Source organism: Amblyomma mixtum, chromosome 2 (genome assembly GCF_055824585.1).
Source record: "Amblyomma mixtum isolate Tamu chromosome 2, ASM5582458v1, whole genome shotgun sequence".
In the NCBI taxonomy this organism is placed as follows: domain Eukaryota; kingdom Metazoa; phylum Arthropoda; class Arachnida; order Ixodida; family Ixodidae; genus Amblyomma; species Amblyomma mixtum.
This window is the reverse complement of record NC_143013.1, coordinates 273,628,574-273,644,149: the sequence shown is the minus strand read 5'-3', so window position 1 is coordinate 273,644,149 and position 15,576 is coordinate 273,628,574. Positions and strand designations below refer to the sequence as shown.

The window sequence follows — 15,576 nt, the reverse complement described above, 5'->3', positions numbered from 1 at the left end:
ATCATTTTACAATCCTTTGTACAAATCAATGGGAGGCTACAAAACATCATTCTTGCAAGCAAAGTATCTATGAGGCAGTATAGGTGTCTCAAAACTTTCAGATGATATCTTCATCAGCCTTACGCCCACTGAAGGTTAAAGGCCTCTACCATGTCTTTTCAATTAACCCCGCCCTTTGAAAGCTGCGTCCACCGTATCCCCGCAAACTACTTAATCATCTGCCCACCTAACTTTCTGCCGCCCCTTGCTACACTTGCCTTCTCTTGGAATCCAGTCCGTTATCTTGCCTTCGCCTTACATGCCGCGGCCAAGCCCATTTCTTCCTGTTGATTTCGACTAGAATGTCATTAATCCCCGTTTGTTCCCTCACCCACTCTACCCGCTTCCGGTCTCTTAACGTTACACCCACCATATGTATTTTCAAGTCTCGCTGCAATGTCCTTAACTTAAGCTGAACCTGTAAGATATTACTGGACAGCTAAGAGGTGCCAGCAGTGGCAAAGAAAAAGGTTTCGTTTATTGGGGTTTAACGTCCCAAAGCGACTCAGTCTATGAGGGACGCCGTAGTGAAGCGCTGCGGAAATTTCGACCACCTGGGGTTCTTTAATGTGCACTGACATCGCACAGTACACGAGCCCCTAGAATTTCGCCTCCATAGAAATTAGACCACCGTGGCCGGTATCGAACCCGCATCTTTTGGGTCAGCAGCCGGCATGTCATTCGAAGACACAACTATGTGTTAAAGGTAGTCTGCCAGCTTTTACTGTTGGTTCCATTGGTACCTCAATGAAATTTTGCATGCGTGATGATGTGCGACTTGCACTGAATCACGTGATTATGACAAAGGCCCATGTCTGGTGGTGTTGCATTCGCAAAGATCAATAAAACTATTCAATGTTGCACCAAGACATTTTTTATGCGAAGCATACTACTTTAGCTACCACTTCAGCCCTTCACCGTGGTTATGCGCCTCCAAATCACGTGATACATGACGTCACACCACGTGACACGATGACGTCACGACAGTGGAGAAACGGGGGCTCACCTCGCGCCGTCGCTGTGGCTGTGCGCCTCCAAATCACGTGATACATGACGTCACACCACGTGACACGATGACGACACGGCAGTGGAAAAACGGGGGCCCACCTCGCGCCGTCGCTGTGGTTGTGCGCCTCCAAATCACGTGATACATGACGTCACACCACGTGACACGATGACGTCACGACAGTGGAGAAACGGGGGCTCACCTCGCGCCGTCGCTGTGGCTGTGCGCCTCCAAATCACGTGATACATGACGTCACACCACGTGACACGATGACGTCACGACAGTGGAGAAACGGGGGCCCACCTCGCGCCGTCGCTGTGTTTGTGCGCCTACAAATCTCGTGACACGATGATGCCACACCACGTGACACGATGACGTCACGGCAGTGGAGAAACGGGGGCCCACCTCGCGCCGTCGCTGTGGTTGTGCGGCTCCAAATCACGTGATACATGACGTCACACCACGTGACACGATGACGTCACGACAGTGGAGAAACGGGGGCCCACCTCGCGCCGTCGCTGTGGTTGTGCGCCTCCAAATCACGTGATACATGACGTCACGATAGTGGAGAAACGGGGGCGCACCTCGCGCCGTCGCTGTGGTTGTGCGCCTCCAAATTACGCGACACGATGATGCTTCGCATTCTCCAGGCTTTACCAAGTTAAGCCTCAGCCATTTTTTTTTTGTGTGCAAGGTCTCGTGAAACTATAATATTCATCTCAACTGCTATGTTGTACGAGATACTTGGCATGCGACAACTGTCACTAAAGGAATTTTCTTTTTTCCTTGGCCTGTGTACGGTTACTCGAAGAAAAAGGATTCTCTGCTTTAGCCGCTATTATACAGAGGCTCCATGAATGTGGGGTGATGTCGAAAAGTTTATTTTTTCGGACTGCGAGATGGATAAAATTTTTTTAGCAGCGAAGAAATTTCTGTCCATTCATTCACTTCTCCATTAAGCATTCCTTGTTTGTGAAATGGTTGTGACGTTGTAAATGAGTTTCAGAAGACACCGGTATGCTAAGGCATAACGCTTCTGTGAATAATCCAAGCTTCAGCGGAAGAAGAAATTTTTCGCTAATTCATACCGAGGACCAGTCAGGGGAGTGCTTATAATATGCAGGGGCTGAGTATTGTTAAGAGTGGACAACGTGGTCCTGAGAGCCGGGTGTGTCTCATCGCAAAGCAAGGGATATGACGAGGCCTGGCGCCGGCGGCAGAAGCATAGACGACGACGGCCGGGGCTGTTGCACTCCAAATCACCGAACCTCCGAACCGATCGAAGGAGGCTGTGTCCCACGGACCTGGGAGAAATTACTGTCAGACGAGTGTCGTCGTTAGGCAAAGATGCGGCGAGAACTTGGGACAGCAGCAACAACGCTGGAAGCAGAGATGCACATGAAGCACGGCGGAAGGGCCGAGTCGGCCTTCGGGTCACCGAACGGGATGATGCTACGCAAGGTCACGCTGAGCGAGGCTGCTAATTGAAAGACGCTGTGTCGAATGGGTCTCGTGCTTCGGCCATCCGGCGGGGGAGTTCGAGAAGGTTCAACCACCTGCGAGGAGACTGCGGGATTCTGCTTTCCCACGGAGGCAACGCACAGAAAACTTGCGGCAGTGGTCAAGGTGACGCATCTGTGTTTGATGACTGTCTTCCCCTTCTCATCCCCCGAGCTGTGAGAGAGCGAGAGAGCTTCAGCACCGCCCCGTGCCGTGGGTGGTACCGCCAGCGTCATCAATGGCCCATCCGATTGGACAACGTTATTCGAACCAAGTTCCCCAGTCAGGGATCTGGGGAACGCGAACCGTATTTAACGGGATGTTGTTGTGTGATCGGAGCATTGCAGTTGCATTCCATTCGATTCGATTCTCATCTGTAAATATGTAGAATAAACCCTTCTGTACAGTTTCCTCGATAGCGCAGTCCGACAACGTCATTCGGAGCCGGTACCTGCGGGGCTAAACGAGTTAGTCATCTCCAGGACCCCTCCGTCTTCAACTCTGGTTCCAGCGGTGGGATAGAAGCCCCATCTATAACACTGGTTCCAGCGGTGGGATGTGAGGCCCCACTTCTAACACTGGCTGGCAGCAGCTGGGATGGACCGTGCGACATCGTACTTTCTCCACGGGTGAGCGTTTTGGCTTTTGCTATGGGATTCACCAGGCTGTAAGATTCAGAGAATAATCTTGACTGGGAATCAGGGCTTTGTCGTTTGAGAGGGGTTATTCTCAAGGCATTGTGGAGTTAGCAGAGCCAAAGCGGAGAAGGCGTTGTCATGGAACTAATGGAATTGTGGAGGTCGGACTTGCTGTTGATATGCGAGGAACTGTCTTTTGAAGTGCCGAGCAAAATAACCAAAATTGAACTGTGCGAATTCATTCGTAAACAGGTCAACAATAACGATCAACTGCTGGTAGATACGTGGAATTTGGTACAGGGGGAAAAAGCCCGCAAAGAAAAACACGACCAAGAGGCTAAAGAGAAAGCCGAGCGGGAGAAAATAGCAGCTGATCGGGAGTGGGAAAAAGAGAAGGAACGGCAACGGCAAAAGTGGAAGGCTGAAATTGAAACAAGGAAACTAAAGATATTAGAACTTCAAAACGAAATACGAAGAAAGGGCGGTAGTGTGAGAGCCGGAACTCCTGAAAGAGCAAGCGATGCTTATGAGATAGGTCCGCAGGTAAGACCCACAAAGTCTGTGACCGTAGCCGAGTTGGTAAATCGCGACACCACGAGGGAAGTGGCAGAGAACGCGTTCAATCGGTGCGGTAGTCCAAGGAAAGCCGCAGAATCCGAGACCGTGTCCGGAGAAGTTGGACGTAATGCTAAGAGAGAGCATTCCGAGATAGCGTCTAAACTACACGAGTGCGAGGATTCTCCTCCAAGTGAGGTAGGAGTGGCAACGGACAACTTTGTCGGGACAGTTGCGAGCGCGACACTTTCAGTAGAATCGATACAGGCGTCAAACCGGCAGGACCGCGAAAAGGGAGATTTTAATATCGGAAAAGGTTTCGAGGTAGAAACAGCGGAAACCCCTTTTGAGAGTAACAACCGCGGTAAGAGCGAGTTGGGATGTCACAGTGGCTTCAGTGACAAAGGCTCCGGAGAGGCTACCTTGGTAATACTGGCACAAGAAGAGTGCGAGGCTGCCGAGGAAAAGGATAGCCATAAGAGCCAGGCGGGCTCAGTTGTAGCTGAGCACTGCAGTGCAGAGAATGGCGCGCAGAGCGACAGCCAGGCGGGCTCAGTTGTAGCTGAGCACTGCAGTAGAGAGAATGGCGCGCAGAGCGACAGCCAGGCGGGCTCAGTTGTAGCTGAGCACTGCAGTAGAGAGAATGGCGCGCAGAGCGACAGCCAGGCGGGCTCAGTTGTAGCTGAGCACTGCAATGCAGAGAATGGCGCGCAGAGCGACAGGCAAGCTGGAGAGGACAACTCCCGAGGGAATGAGCTGGGGATATCAGGGGCAGTTTCATGTCCGTCTGTCAGCTGCGTGGAGCTGGCACTCTGCTGCGAAGGCACAGAGGCCAGTTTGGAATTTGAGGAAAATTTCCGAGGTGCGACGGAAAAACTAGAGATAGCTAGTTGTCATCAGGAGACGCACGCGACACAGTCTTGGCGCAGAAAAAGGACAAGGGCAAGAACCAAGAGAAAACGAATCAAATTCAAAGCCCTAAATTCGGTTGCGCGGACAGGTGCGAAAAAAAGAAATGCGGTGGAAGGAAAGGCGAAGCCTTCCCGCGTTGCGCCTCATAGACTTGCAACTGCAGTTAATGATCTGGCGACATGTGCAGCTCGTTCGAGGGTTGACTGCAGCAACGGAAAAGGAAGTGTGCGTTTTCCGACCAGAACAGGCGCGAAGTGCTTCAAGGAGCATCGGCCTGTAAGAAAGCCTAGACGGGACAAAAAGCCAGTTAGAAAAAATCTCTGCCTCTCCCGTAAACGAGAGTAGAGTAAGCATGAAATGTTTACGGGCCTAATGTCATCTCGGTGGACACCCGAACCGCACCGTACAGGAAGGGAGGAACGCCACCACCCGTTCAGCGCGATGTCTTGCCATTTGGTTTTTTGAGGAAAGGAAATGGCGCAGTAATTCTCTGCCATCTCGGTGGACACCCGAACCGCACCGTAAAGCAAGGGAGGAACGCCACCACCCGTTCGGCGCGATGCCTTGCCCTTTGAACGCAGCGCTTCTCCCCCGGGCCCCTGTGCACCTGCGCAGCTTTGCTTCGATGCGCGAAGCCCCTAAGAGATCACGTACGACAACGAAGTGTACGTGGCATTTATGTGCTTTTTGCAGGCGTTATTAGAAATCGGAAATTATAATTCCGTGCATTATCAAACGCACAGCGCGACTGATATCTTGATAAACATTGAGAAGGCACTGGCAGCAGTTATTTTTTGTGACTCGTTTGGAGACCAACCGTTGCTTGCATGCCGGTCGCGTAGGAGGGCTTAGAGAGTCTCGTTAAATCTCGTTAAGTCTCGTACGGTGCCCGGATGTTCTCGTTTCAGAGCCCGGATGACTGGAATTCAGTGCCCGGATGACTCGATTTCAGTGCCCGGATGACTCGATTTCAGTGCCCGGATAACTCCATTTCAGTGCCCGGATGACTCGATTTCAGTGCCCGGATGACTCGATTTCAGTGCCCGGATGACTCGATTTCAGTGCCCGGATGAGTGGATTTCAATGCCCGGATGAGTGGATTTCAATGCCCGGATGAGTGGATCTCGGTCTCGGCGTGACGTCACCACACTGCCGACAACGGGGGCTAAAAGCATTTCATGCTTAAAAAAGCAAAGCGGCCCAAGAGATCAGAAAGCGCAAGGTTGCGCGGTACTCAGCGCATGCGAACGCAGGCGTCGAACAACCGAGACGACACATGCAGGCGTGTTCGGCGGGCGCACTTGAAAAGGAATCGTCCTTCACTTTTGGCCCCGCATTCTAAGAAGCGCGCATGGCGAATGAGTAGCCGAGCTTCCTGCTTGGGGCGAGAGAAAGAGGCACCTTCTCGCGCTGGTCACTGCTCGTTGTCTAGAGCCAGAGTCGGTTATCGACATTGTAGGCGCGACCAAGGTTTTCGGAGAGCCTCGAGGGGGCGCGGAAACGACAGTGAGAGTCGGGGATCGTTTTTTTCTGCAGCCTTTTGTCACGAGTTGACCGCAGTACAATCAGTCAAAGCGCGACCCCGGCGGGCGCGTCTGAAAGACTAATCCTTTCAACTCGGCGGCGGGGAGTCAGCTTTCCCCCCCGCGTGACGATTCGAAGTAGCTGTTTCTTTTTTTTATTCCTCTTTTTTTTTCTGTGTGTGTTTATGAAATCAGGCAGGGAAAGGCTACTTTTGAGTTAAAACAAGTTGATCGGAGGTTACTGTTTTTAAGCATGAAATGCTTTTAGCTCCCGTTGTCGGCAGTGTGGTGACGTCACGCCGAGACCGAGAGCCATCATCCGGGCACTGAAATCCACTCATCCGGGCACTGAAATCCACTCATCCGGGCACTGAATTCCACTCATCCGGGCACTGAAATCCACTCATCCGGGCACTGAATTCCAGTCATCCGGGCTCTGAAACGAGAACATCCGGGCACCGTACGAGACTTAACGAGATTTAACGAGACTCTCTAAGCCCTCCTACGCGACCGGCATGCAAGCGCCGGTCGGTCTCCAAACGAGACAAAAAATAACTGCTGCCAGTGCCTTCTCAATGTTTATCAAGATATCAGTGGAGCTGTGGGTTTGATAATGCACGGAATTATAATTTCCGATTTCTAATAACGCGTGCAAAAAGCACATAAATGCCATGTTACACTTCGTTGTCGTACGTGATCCGGGGGAGAAGCGCTGCGTTCAAAGGGCAAGGCATCGCGCCGAACGGGTGGTGGCGTTCCTCCCTTCCTGTACGGTGCGGTTCGGGTGTCCACCGAGATGACATTAGGCCCGTAAACATTTCATGCTTACTCTACTCTCGTTTACGGGAGAGGCAGATATTAAGGCGGAAGCCTTTAATGTCTCATCGTTGTAAGCAGCAGTTGTCGACAGAAAATGTCACGCTTTTCAATTGGTGGAAACGGTCGTGACGTCTGAGTGCGCGAATTTCAAACGGGGCCAATTGTACTTTGGCTAGTAACCATGCAACCAATTGAAGGGATCGTATAGTGATGCTCCCAATTAAGTGGGACTGAGCTTAGTTAATTGCTTAATTACCCAAATAGCCTAATTAACTTTACTAGTCAGGCCATATAAATAAATAAAACCGATTAAGAAATTGGTCGACCTCAGGAATCGAACCCCGGTCTTCGGCGTGAGAGACGAGCATGCTATCCACTCCGCCATGCCAGCTCGATGGTTCGGAATGAACAAAGGCGCGTCTAGTGAATACGGTGTCTTCACTCACTCTCATCCTCCTCCATTCCCTTCCCGCGAGGTTTAGGTGTCCACCGACAAATGAGAGACAGATACATTTCCTTTCCCCAAAAACCAATTTACTGACGAGCGAGGCGTAGAACTGAATGGGCGATGGCGTTCTATGGACTCCTTGGCAGCGTTGCAAGACGCTGTCGCGTTCCACTCTTAGGGGCATCAGTGACTACACTTGAGGTCAAAAAAGTGCCCCCCTGAATTTTGTGAGACAGTTAATGCGTAATTTCCTTTCCTCAAATACAATTTTCATTTTCTTCATTACGGCTCCTCTTTATCTTCTTTAACTCCCACTTCCTCCCTTCCTCTACGGTGCGGTTCAGGTGTCGACCGAGATGACAGAGAATTACTGCGCCATTTCCTTTCCTCAAAAAGCGTTGCGTTCAAACGGCAAGGCATCGCGCTGAACGGGTGGTGTTCCGTGGACTCCCTGGCAGCGCTACAACGCGCTGTCGCGTTCCACTCCTAAAGGCGAAGTTTAAGCGTCATTAATTAGCAGTTAATTAGTATTCAGGCATTAATCAGTAATCAACCATTAATTAGTGATTTGTCATCACTTAGTAATTAGTACTCAATTATATGTGACGCCACCGGTGCCACAGAAACAGCGAAGGTGGTGCGGAAAACGCTTCCGCCTCTACCCACTTTAGACTGTCAAAGTGCCCCGTGAATTTTTTTTTTTTCCTTACCTTAGACAAAGGCTATGGCGTCACTGAGATAAATCACAGGTGTCAATTTCCCATGCTACCAAGTGATGAGGGCACTCACAGGAGTGCAGCTCGAGTAGAACTACGCTTAGCGTCGCGTAGACGGAGCGTTGATCCCTTGATTGACTGACACCTTACGAAAAGGGAGCCTCACTGACGTACACTGAAATGACCGAAGAGAAAACTCGTCTGGGGGAAGCGCTCTTGTCCAGACCTTTGATTCGGACCACTTATTATGGTGAAGAGTTAAGTTCAGTGTGACGCCAGTGATAAGAGGACTGGGTGCTATTTTAAGTCAAGTTGGCGACGGCTACGAAGAGCACCATGTTCAGTACGTCAGCCGCAGGCTGACATGTAGAGAAGCGTTAAGCGCTTTAGACAAAGAGCGCGCGTTTGGTTTAGGCGGCACAGATGTTGTCGGGTTACCAGAGTTACTTGAGCGGCGCAAAGTTCATATTTGAGACTGACCACCGTCTCAAACGTGCTTATGACAGTTTTGTCCCCCCAAAAATGGTCGCTTGCTTAGACGGAGTCCTGCTCTCCAAAAACAGAATTTCTCGATGCGTTTTAGGAACGGAAAACCGCACGGAAATGCTGATGGATTCAGCCGATTGTTGTAGACAGGAGTACTTGGTAGGACCACCTACTGTGTGTGGGTTTTTGTTTTTAACCTTGGTCCAAGCAGTCCGTCTTTGGCGATTTCAAAGGGGATAGATATATTGCGCTTTCTCGGCACCAAAATTACGCCAAAATTCAGTCATGTTTTAGTAAACATTTGTTGTCATTGTGGGAAGCCTGGTGGGTCTTTGGCAAATTCCGAGCGCTTGCTTGTGGGTCAGTGCCCTGTCTCGTGGAACAATCCACTGATGCCATTCTTTGTTGAATGTTCGAGCTTGGATGCCATTTCTGGAAACCAGCCCTTCCACCCGACTCCGGCCTCATCTCTTCCTGCCCAGCGGTCGTGAACGCTGGCCATTCGAGATTTTTCGGGCCGCGGACGAGCTGTTAAGAGTGGACAACGTGGTCCTGAGAGCCGGGTGTGTCTCATCGCAAAGCAAGGGATATGACGAGGCCTGGCGCCGGCGGCAGAAGCATAGACGACGACGGCCGGGGCTGTTGCACTCCAAATCACCGAACCTCCGAACCGATCGAAGGAGGCTGTGTCCCACGGACCTGGGAGAAATTACTGTCAGACGAGTGTCGTCGTTAGGCAAAGATGCGGCGAGAACTTGGGACAGCAGCAACAACGCTGGAAGCAGAGATGCACATGAAGCACGGCGGAAGCAGCGGTATACGTTGGCCGAGTCGGCCTTCGGGTCACCGAACGGGATGATGCTACGCAAGGTCACGCTGAGCGAGGCTGCTAATTGAAAGACGCTGTGTCGAATGGGTCTCGTGCTTCGGCCATCCGGCGGGGGAGTTCGAGAAGGTTCAACCACCTGCGAGGAGACTGCGGGATTCTGCTTTCCCACGGAGGCAACGCACAGAAAACTTGCGGCAGTGGTCAAGGTGACGCATCTGTGTTTGATGACTGTCTTCCCCTTCTCATCCCCCGAGCTGTGAGAGAGCGAGAGAGCTTCAGCACCGCCCCGTGCCGTGGGTGGTACCGCCAGCGTCATCAATGGCCCATCCGATTGGACAACGTTATTCGAACCAAGTTCCCCAGTCAGGGATCTGGGGAACGCGAACCGTATTTAACGGGATGTTGTTGTGTGATCGGAGCATTGCAGTTGCATTCCATTCGATTCGATTCTCATCTGTAAATATGTAGAATAAACCCTTCTGTACAGTTTCCTCGATAGCGCAGTCCGACAACGTCATTCGGAGCCGGTACCTGCGGGGCTAAACGAGTTAGTCATCTCCAGGAACCGTCCGTCTTTAACACTGGTTCCAGCGGTGGGCTTGAGGCCCCACTTCTAACAGGATGTAGAAGCATCATTTTGTAGTTAGGTCCCTACACAAATACCTTTCTTCTTTCCTGGTATCTTTGTCTAGACTGTAACTATAGTGATGACTTTATTGAAAACATGCAATGTGGGGATACCATACTACCACCAGCACCAGAATTGATTGTCCCTGTCGTGCAGCGACGCCAAGCAGTGAAGTCATCGAACAAGTCGAGATTTGTGGATTGAATGTATGGGGAACTTCCCGGTATACAGGCGGAATTGTGTTTCATATCTATATATGGGGAACGCTCTTTTCCACAGAAAAGATTTCCCATTTAAATGCGCAGTAGCGCGCGGCTGCACCTGCGCTGCGCGTGACGTCACTGGGTCGCGGCATATGGCATACGCGAAGCTCGGCTCCGACCCTCGTAGTGAAGCTTTTCGCTTCAAAATCCAGACTCGCCGTTACCCGAGCTAGCTCTTCTGGATCGGTCGAACTCCCAGCCAGCTTTTCTGCGTCGTCGAGCAGCAGCCTCACTCTCTTCTCCTTCTATGGTGAATGCGCGCGCCTAGTTGTTGTTGTTGCGACTTAGAGATGGATGAAAAGGAAAGTGCACGGGCCTCTCGACTGGCTCAAGCCGAGCCACCACCGCTGCCCCGTACAGATGGGTTGGTTTATGGTTGGTTTATGGGGTTTAACGTCCCAAAGCAACTAAGGCCATGAGAGACGCCGTAGTGGAGGGCTCTTTAAATTTCGACCACCTGGGGTTCTTTAACGTGCACTGACATCGCACAGTACACGGGCCTCTAGAATTTCTCCTCCAAAGAAATTCCAGCCGCTGCGGCCGGGATCGAACCCGCGTCGATCGACGCGCTAAGGGCGCAAAAGCCATGGAGGTAAAAAAACTCCATGGCAAAAGCCGCAACTGCCAATTGCGTTCGTACGCTAACGCTATTTTTCCCCGTTAGCGTTCTGCGCATGCACACTCTGGACCCGCTATTCCGCTATGTACGCAATTACTCAAAGCCCGCAATACTAAAACTCTCTAATGCTCAGTTGTAGGTTTGTAAAAGTCGTCACGTCGCTTTAAATCTTCTTTGGCTCGTGCAGACACTGTTTCGTTGCACTAACGTGCATTAAAACGCCTTGAAGGGTCATGCAGCCGCGAGCGCAAGCGCTGCTAAAGCCCCAACTCCAACGACACTTCCTGGGCGTACGCGCTCAGCGTCGGCGCTCTTGGCGCCGCGCAACGACAGGCGCTGGCAGCAGTACGCATCTCCATGGTACTAGGCGCTGGCTAGCGCTGCCGCACGCTGCTCGCGCTTGCGCTCACGCTGCTGTGTGGTTGCCAGACCTTACAGGCAGATGCTGGCCAAAACAGTCTGACTGCCACAAGCGTTTTCGAGCACATTTCACTCAATCAGCACTCGTCACAAGCAAGATATCGGCTTACCTGTGCTTGGCAGGCTTGGCAGAATCTCCGCTGCCACTTCAAGCCACAATGCTGCCTTTATTAGCTTATTTTTATGGCTTTTATGGCTCGCCTGCCAGAGCGACGGCCGCCTTTCTACTGTGGCGATCAGACTTTCATTTATTATTTTATTTTGCGACATGGCGCGAAAAGCCTCGGCACCAAGCAAAAATGCAGACAGCAATATAAAAGCGCGCGAAAAGCCGCACCGGATGTCCCGAGAACCGCGTCCTTCCATTGGTGTATGAGAGACGTGCCGGTGAGCAGCTTCCGGCGCTCGCGCTAGCGCTGGCGCTCGCGCTATGCGCTGGCGCAGATATCTAGCAGTGACAGATATCGGCGCCTCGCCGAGGTTCGCTGGCGTCTCCTGCAGTGCGCATGCGCAGACCGGTTCTAGCGTACGCCAAGAGCGCCGACGCTGAGCGCGTACGCCTAGGAAGGGTCCTTGGAGTTGGGGCTTTAGTCTGCCGCGCTAATTGGCGCATGCGCGCGCGCAGCGGTGCTAGACTTTACCGCACGCTATCACGTGGTGTGATCACGGGGGGACACACTCTCTTTTTTTTGCTATATCTTTACTTGTTAAGACGAGGCTTCAAGGTTGTCGCCGGACGCTCCCTCCTCAGTTTTTTTTCCTCCATGGCACGAGGCCCCAGCTTTCACAGCTGTTGTGCCGTCATATCACGTGGTGCGCCGATGAAGGTCAAGTGGTAGCTACGCGGCCGTGCGCGGCGCAGCAAGGAAGAGCTCGGTTGTGCGGCTAGTATGCTTCGCATGAAAACAGATAAGCGGCCGCAGCCCCTCTCTCTGTCAAGCGCATTATACAGTCGTCCTCGCGCATGCGTCCTAACCGTGGTACACACGCGGCTGCTGGAATGAGCAAAGGCGCGTCTAGTGAATGCGGTGCTGTCTTAGAAGGGTGCTTTAGAGGCATGTACTGTGGTGTCCATTCCTTTCGGGCGTACACCAAGATATGAGACAGGCATTTCCTATCTTTAAAACCAAATTTCATTTCATTTAATCTTCCTTAAGGCCCTTACGGCGCGATCCGGGTGTCCACCGAGATATGAGAGAGACAGGCGTCGTTTCCTTTCCTTAAAACCAATTTTCTTTTCATTTTCCTTCCCTTACGGCGCGGTTCGGGTGTCCACCGAGATATGAGAGATCGGGGATTCCTTAAAACCAATTTTCATTTCATTTTCCTTCCCTTACGGCGCGGTTTGGGTGTCCACCGAGACATGAGAGACAGACGTCGTTTCATTTCCGTGACGTCACTCGGTCGCGGCATACGGCATATTCGAAACCAGAAAATTCGAAACCAGGATATTTAACGGCAGTCGCAGCCTATGAAGACGGCACGTGGGGCCGCCGGCACTATCCGGACTAATTCGCTTGCAGAAGCGGAAGGAGCCGCCATCGCACTTGCTCTGGCCCACTCAACCATTGACAAAAATGTAACCGAAATTTGCAGATTCCCAGGCCGCGTACCGCCACTACCTGAAGGGCGTGGTGACGCCTGCAACACATCGTATTCTTGCCACAGTCACCTCTCTCGACTGAATGGTTACTATGTCGTGGGTCCCTGGGCATACCTCGATCCCCGGTACTGAGCGCTTTCATGCGCTGGCCCGAGAACTCTCCTCTCGGGCCCCGGATGATCATGCACCCAACCCGGCGAAAGAGGCCCCATCGGTCACCAATTATCCTAGCCCACTATCATCCCTCCTTCCCCACTCCGGCATGCGCGCTATTCCCAGAACCCTTCGCTTCTTCCCTCCACATCCTTTCCCTCTGCCCGGCGGACCCTCCCCCGCAGGACCTAGAGAACCTCAAGACCTGGGAGGACTGGGAGACCCTGCTGCGCTCGGAGGACCCGGCCGTGCAGACCATCGCCACTGGCCGTGCTGCCAGTGTTATGGACCTTCGGAACATAAACACTTGAGTGCAGTGGGGTCGTGCGGGGACCCTGGGGCGTGCCCCGAATTCCTGTGTAAATAAAGTTTTTTCTCTCTCTCTGTGTACCCGTTGTGAAAATGCAATAAAGGAAAAAAAAGCCTTCGTGGCGGAGGGGTAGCGTCTCGCATTATAGCATTATGTCTCGCATTATAGCAGATACACTATGTATTTCACGACGTGGGATGGAGCAAACCTGGTGGCAGGAAACGAAGGACAGCAGAGGAGAGGCCGTAGACGGCGAACAAGTAACTTTGCTAACAATTTGCCGACCAACCTTTTTTTATTGCGAAAGCAATACTACTTGCACTTTCAAACCTTTGCCGTGACGCGGCGGTGCCACCATTGACCTTTCGCATGACCTCTGTGTGACGTCACGCCGAAGAGCTAGGCGACCATCTCGCGCCGTCCGTGTGCGACGGCGGTGAACATGAAGATTGGATTGGATTGGATTAGATTGGATTGGATTAGATTACTCTAGATTAGATTAGATTAGATTAGATTAGATTGTATAACCGATGGGAGGGAAATCCGACTGTGCGGCCTGCGCGTGGCCCCCCCTGCCACCGGATACGGGCCGGAGTAGTTTCGGCTACTAGGCTTTGTTCCGGTGCAACGCACAGCGGTGGGTGGATTCGCCGGAGTCCACTCTTGGGGTTGCGAATCCCCAGGAAAGGTGCAGCAGACTTTCCGCGACATTGTGAGCGTGTCGCGCCCACGATGCCCTATGCCTGTGTGGGAGGGCAGGTCCGAGAAGGGAGACGGACTGGGCACGTGGAATCCGGCTTAAAAGCAGAACTGGTGACTAGAACGGCTGTTTGCTTTTGGCGTGGTCGACGCGGTAGACGCGGTCGGGACTTTGTCGTTTTGCCGTGGTGCTGGCGCTGCGGTAGACGCGGTTCCGACTTAGCTGTTTTGCCGATCGACGAGATCGCCCGGGCAGACGCGGTCGTTCCAAAATTCGCAAAATTGAAAGTCACGGTTCCCTCTCGGTACGAGGGCGTACCACCCAGCCGCGGACGCGTTGGTTTCCGATCACGAAGAGCTCGGTGCCTCGCGGGGGCATGCGGCTGGGCGATCCAAGCTTGGGTTTTGGGGAAGCTGCCCTTGGCCTGAAAGCACGAAAAGAGATGGAGTAAGTAGCAGCAAACTCCAAGGCCAGTAAGCTCCGAAACGCGGGAAAGCCTGGCGGCTGTCTGAGTAACGGTTAGTAGACTGGTGAAATCGCAGAGGGCATCAATGCCCTGGTCAGGCACGTGCAGATATACCTTGTGGTAGCACGTGATGTCGCTGCGGACATCAATCGAGACCTCAACCATAAGAGTGGAGAATGGCTTGAGGCTTCACATACTATGCCAGGGCGATCGCTAGGGTTCCCGATCGCCGCGAAAACCGTGAAAGGATGGCTGCAGCGTGTGCGAGTACTGCAGGAGTAAGAGCCGAAGTACCGAACGAGTGCTGTGAAATATCCGTCTCTTAGTACTGTGGGAGGGTCGGGGTGGCGGAACCTGGCTTGGGGGAGGGGATCCTAGCCAAGCCCCTGTTAGGATTTTCCCTGTCTCGGACGGTCGGAGATCGCCGGCAGAACGTTCTCTGTGGTGTGGGAGTACGTCCAACGCCGAGGGCCCACAATTGGTGCACTGAGTGCTCGCCCTTCAAGGAGGCCTGAAAAGGAACTCAGGATCAAATCAAGCCAAATCTGGTCAAAATACCTGCTGTCCCCAATCCCACCTAATTCCCACAACCCAAACCAATTTCCAATTTCCCATTTCCAAACGCCCATCCCATCCCTCTACGTCCCAGGGGAGATCAGGGGAGTCTCCCCGGGCCCGCTTCCTCGGCGGTGGGTCGCTGAAGTAGAGATTTTCCCTATTGATTTCTTTCCACCTTCGGGTGGCAAAATCACAATTGCCCTCGGGCCAAATCTTTTATTTTGCTATTGGGCTTATACCCGCGATACATTAGTGGTGCGGGAGAGGCAAATTTTCTTATTCATTTTGTCGCCTCAACTACCATTTGTATAACCGATGCAACACCGCAAGTCTAACCACAAGCACCACCACCAGCTACACTACCAGCTGAACCATGGCGTAGGTA

At 52.4% G+C, this 15,576-nt stretch overlaps 1 long non-coding RNA gene across 1 annotated transcript in view; it reads left to right on the top strand.

The window, feature by feature from the left end:
- Nucleotides 1–13,541, top strand: part of LOC149364042 (uncharacterized) — a 403,326-nt gene extending 389,785 nt beyond the window's left edge. The window contains exon 2 of the long non-coding RNA XR_016289139.1: nucleotides 13,284–13,541. This is a non-coding gene — a long non-coding RNA (uncharacterized LOC149364042). The remainder of the gene's footprint in view (nucleotides 1–13,283) is intronic.
- Nucleotides 13,542–15,576: the final 2,035 nt, after the last annotated feature.